The following is a 6,000-nucleotide window of genomic DNA, read 5'->3' as shown; positions in this document are numbered from 1 at the left end:
AGAAAGATCTTGCGAAGAAACATTTGGTTTTGAAGCATTACTTCAAATTGAAGCAATGCTTCAAAATGTGGCTCTCACGTTAAACCTGCACTCAGTGCACCAATCAGCACTTGAGCATGGCTTGAGACACCCAATCAGCGGAGTTGTCCCATTCAGTATTTGACCCTTGACCCCCGTTTTAACACTAGCTGTTAATGTGACATACGGCCAGTGCTCATGTACACCAGTCCTGTATGTTAGTTATGTGTGTCAGACTTACAAAGTGGGTAACTGTATCCTGCCAGATGCCCTGCTCTCTGACTCAAACCCTGAGCAGGGTTGAATGTACTGATCTGTTCTGGTTAACTATCTGTCCATCTCTCACTCTCTATCATGTAGACCATCTGTCTAACTAACAAGAGAACAGATCTTTCAAGGCGCCGGTCCAGCAGCCTATCAGGTTTATGTTCATGAAGCGCAGAAATAGTGGTCAGATGATCCACCACGCCCACTCAGTTTGTGAGCAAGATGGGGACCATCTGAGAACAGGGCTGAGCAAGATGGAGACCATCTGAGAACAGGGCTGAGCAAGATGGAGACCATCTGAGAACAGGGCTGAGCAAGATGGGGACCAGCTGAGAACAGGGCTGAGCAAGATGGGGACCAGCTGAGAACAGGGCTGAGCAAGATGGGGACCAGCTGAGAACAGGGCTGAGCAAGATGGAGACCATCTGAGAACAGGGCTGAGCAAGATGGGGACCATCTGAGAACAGGGCTGAGCAAGATGGGGACCAGCTGAGAACAGGGCTGAGCAAGATGGGGACCATCTGAGAACAGGGCTGAGCAAGATGGAGACCATCTGAGAACAGGGCTGAGCAAGATGGGGACCATCTGAGAACAGGGCTGAGCAAGATGGGGACCAGCTGAGAACAGGGCTGAGCAAGATGGGGACCATCTGAGAACAGGGCTGAGCAAGATGGGGACCATCTGAGAACAGGGCTGAGCAAGATGGAGACCATCTGAGAACAGGGCTGTGGGTACGTGGGTACACCGTGTTAGTCCTACTCAGTGTCAGGGTTGTGGGTATGTGGGTACACCGTGTTAGTCCTACTCAGTGTCAGGGTTGTGGGTACGTGGGTACACCGTGTTAGTCCTACTCAGTGTCAGGGTTGTGGGTATGTGGGTACACCGTGTTAGTCCTACTCAGTGTCAGGGTTGTGGGTACGTGGGTACACCGTGTTAGTCCTACTCAGTGTCAGGGTTGTGGGTATGTGGGTACACCGTGTTAGTCCTACTCAGTGTCAGGGTTGTGGGTACGTGGGTACACCGTGTTAGTCCTACTCAGTGTCAGGGTTGTGGGTACGTGGGTACACCGTGTTAGTCCTACTCAGTGTCAGGGTTGTGACCCTTTGTTGGCCACCAGAGGCCCTCGCTGTGTGTTCTTGGTTTTGGTTCTGTTAATCTGTTCTCATTAGGACATATTGTTTTCACCTGTGCCTTGTTTGATCTGTGCTTTTTCAGTGGCTGAATTCTTAGTTCTGGGCTTATTTTTTTCTCACATGCTACAGTGTACATTGGAGGTACTTGGTCATGCTTTTTGACGGTCTGCTTTTTGTATATTTTCTACTTCCAATAAAAGAAAGAAAGAAACATATTTTGAGCGTCAGAGGAGTCTGCTTTTGGGTCCACACTTGCACGCCTGACCGCCCAGGCCCTGCTCAAGGGCCACGCCCAGGCCACGCCCAGGCCACGCCCGGGCCACGCCCGGGCCACGCCCAGGCCACGCCCAGGGGTGTGGAGGGCTCTAGTTGTAGGTGTGCAGGTGGAGGATCTAGGATTTTGTGGGTGAAGGAGCTACTATGTTTTAGGTGGAGGGATCGAGTATGTTTGTAATCCAAGTACATATGTTTCATTCTAGAACTGCTTGTAATCTGGATGAGACCCCTGTCTTTTTACCCATGGCCAAACAAACATGCACCAACACAAGAGCTTCATCACAGGTCTGGAGTTTGTGTGTGCTGCCATCTAGTGGTAGGATGCTCAAACACACTGACGGTTCATTTCTAAAGCAGAGTAGAGCAGATCAGAGCAGAGTAGAGGAGATCAGAGCAGAGTAGAGCAGAGTAGAATAAAGTACCGCAGAGAAGAGTATAGGTAAGAGTTCTACTACACTGCTAACATTACAGAAATACCGGACAGCTTTTATTAAATACATTTGAAACCCTTTTACCATTGTTCACCTCACTCTCCAATGATGAAAAGATGAAAGTACTCTAAGGTGACGGACACACAGCCCCCCTATCTGGACAATTTCTTAAAGAGTGCCATGAAATAAGTGTAGTGTAACCAGCCTTAAAATGTTGCCTATGATTTCTATGTATTGTCCATTTCACTTAACCATTCACTTAAGTTGTTTTAGTTTTGATTTAGTTTAGATTTTTATTTTCGGCTTTGTTGTCACTGTGTCTTACACATTATTATGTTCTGTTCTTAACACTATCATGACTGGTGTTATTACTGTATAGTTGTGCGAGTTGTGGTATATTTGTTGGCACTTTTTGTTCCTCTGAGCATTTTGTTGTTGCCACATATTCCAAACAATACTGTCTGTCGTTCCTTATGTTGTTTTTCACTGGTGTTGTTGATGTATAGTTATCTGTTGTTGTGCCTCTAGCTTTGGCAATATGGTTGAAGTGAAGTGACTGTCATGTACGGTGGTCCACGGGTGCACACTACAGCAACATTAGCGAAGCAAACAAAAGTTGAAAACACAACAACATTAACACACAATACAACGACATTAACAAAAACAAAACATTTATAAAAACGCTACATAAAAAAAAAATAATAATAATAATTTTTAACAGCTGTTTAAGATGGAAGGAATATAAGAGAGATTGGCAGAGCAAGTTAGAACATATCCACACCTTTATAATGCCTCTCAAAATTTGCTACAGCCATTTTCTCTGATCGATCACCTAGGGTAAAGCATAAACAATGTAACCATAGCTACAAATGAAACCGTAAAATGATTCCGTTAACGTCACGCGAACCTTGAGCACAGGCGACTGTTTCCCGAAGTATAAATGCAGCAGCCTGAGCGACACTTTTTTTTTCGTCGGCGACCATTTCAAAAGTTTTCAACTTTTGTTTGCTTCGCTAACGTTGCTGTGGTGTGCACCCGTGGGCCACCGTAGTCATGCTAATAAAACTGAATTGAGTACTGCAGAGAAGAGTAGAGTTTAGAGTAGAGTAGAGTACTGCAGGGAAGTAGCCTGGCTGCCAGCCCAACTTCTCCCTGCCCACAAAACATTTTTGTCAGGAAGTTGGGTCTGGAGGGTCTCGTATTGGGAACAACTACATAAAACCAGGATCTGGGCGGACCAATGAAATTGCCAGGGCGGGCTTTATACGATGATGGACAGATGATCAACAGTAACGTAATCAACAAAATCACGAAAGAGCCCTTGGGTTGAATTAGTTTTCAAGAAACAACATATTAGGTTGCTCTGATTGGTTGTAGGTCTATCCAATTGAGCAAAGAGGCATTTGTTCTATGAGTTTGGTAGTCACAGCCCAACGGAGAGTTTTCAGACTCATATTCTGACTAGAACTATGAGTTTGACAACATCAGGCTAGCAGAGAAGAGTATAGGTTAGAGTAGAGGACTGCAGAGAGGAGGAGGCAAAAGGAGATCCCATCAGAGAGGAGTAGAGGAGTCAAGGGTAATTGTTGAGTAACGCAGAGTAGAGTAGGTAAGGGATAATGCCCGACGAGGTGTTCAGTATCACCTGATAATGGACAATGCGGAGGCGTGAACCGTCCGACGCGCAGCACAGATTATTAACTGATATTGGACACCTCAAAGGGCATTATCCCGCTTATACCATGGTCACATGCCAATGATTTTTTTTTTTACAAACATTGATTTAAATTTATTTAGCTGTCTTCTGTCCCCTAAAGCAGTGTTTTTCAAAGTCTGGGTCACGACCCACGGGTGGGTCGCGGGGGATGAAAATTGGGTCGGCAAATATGTTTTCATAATTATTTGTCTTAGGTTTTTGTAAATTACTTAACAACTATTTTCGAATAGTGCTTTGTTTCCTGTTTATTTCCCGTTTTATATGGTATTTTCTTTTATTTTGAAATGATGGTGCTAAGTGCTGTAATCGGACGTAGCCTACCTGCAGAAGAAGAAGTTTGGAAGGATAGCGCACTCACGTGTAGCTCGCAGAATAAATACAGAGTATAAAAAGTATTAAGTATGTCGAGTTTTATGGAGGACCAAACCTGCCATATTTACAAATGAATGAATGAATAAATAAATGTCCACATCCATGCATTTAGACAGAAATAAACGAATATATATATATGAATTAATGCAAAATTGTCAATCAATAGTTACATATATTTTACATTTATGTATTTATTTATTTTGTATTCATTTATGTATTGATTTATTGATTTATTGATTTATTGATTTATTGATTTATTGATTTATTGATTTATTGATTGATTTATTCATTCATTCATTTATATATTCATTTATTCATTCATTCATTCATTCATTCATTCATTCATTCATTCATTCATTCATTCATTGTTCCCAATATGATAATGAGAGGAGGCCAGTAGGCGTGGAAACTGATGTTCAGACATTGCAATCAATCCAGAGCCATAGATTCAATCTAGCTAACGCCTGGGACACACTGGCTGCGAAGCGCCTTGGAGCGCCACAATATACTACGAATGGCGCGATGCTGTTCACACTAGACGCGCATTTCTTCACGCCGGTCACCAAGCCTTTCACCTTCTCTGAGATTTTCTTTTCTACATGTAAAGCTGACATGTAGCCTACATAAACATGACATAGGCTACAGGCTATTTAGGCAACTTGTTGCTCCAACAATAATCGTCGCAACGGCATCCCATTCCCAACATAACGTGGCAACGTTTGGCTTTGTTGCCGTAGTCTTTGTAAAATATGTGCTATGGGGCATACAACTCCATTTAGGACTAAGCTACTTTTCATCTTCGATGATTAACTTTGTGTCGTCAATCTTCACAAATTTCTCTTCTGCTTGATTGGGGGCTGTATGCCAGATTGTCTATCTCGCTCTTACACACAGGACAAATATGTTGGTTTGACAATCAACAATCAGGATTTTTTATTTTAAAATGTTTACGTTTTTATCGGGGGTAAACACATGGTTGGCCGGTCAGCGTAGTGAAGTTGGGTGTTAAGTGATAGCCCACAACTAACGTAGTAAAATCTTTATAACATGTTTGTTTATCCAAATATCATATATGGTGAATTAAATCTTTATTTTCAACAAGGTCGGCCAGCCTGTCCATGTAGGCTATGTTGTCCATGACAGCAAGGATGGATGTAAGGCTACATAATCGAATACAAAGCGTGGAAAACGATTAGCCAATGGTGTGTCAAATACCGCCTACCTATTTTGATTGACACATTCCATTAACATATTGAGAAGAAGAAATACAGGAATGAATGAATGAATGAATGAATAAATGAATAAATGAATGAACACATGAATTAATAAATGAATGAATAAATGAATGAATAAATGAATGAGTAAATGAATGAATAAATGAATGAACACATGAATGAATAAATGAATGAATACATTAATGAATAAATGAATAAATAAATGAATACACAAATAAATACATAAATACATGTAAATTATAAGGTAATATTGATTGACAATTGTGCATTAATTAGTACATGTATTCATTTATTTATGTCTAAATGCATGGATGTGGACATTTATTTATTAATTCATTCATTTTTAAATATGGCAGGTTTGGTCCTCCAAAGAGTTTCGGAGTTAAGTCGTTATGTTAGCCTGGCTTCAGAAAAGGTACTAAAAGAACGCGTGTGCCAGAGCCAGACAAGTCAACAGAGGTCCAAGTCCAACCAGAAACATCGGATCATGAGCTTCAAACAAATACATACATATGCATGGCCGCGGGAACTCGGGGTGCTGAGGGTGCTGC

The sequence above is a fragment of the Hypomesus nipponensis genome, chromosome 11 (genome assembly GCF_054491055.1).
Source record: "Hypomesus nipponensis isolate SF chromosome 11, ASM5449105v1, whole genome shotgun sequence".
NCBI classification, from domain to species: Eukaryota; Metazoa; Chordata; class Actinopteri; order Osmeriformes; family Osmeridae; genus Hypomesus; species Hypomesus nipponensis.
This window is presented reverse-complemented; position numbering follows the sequence as displayed.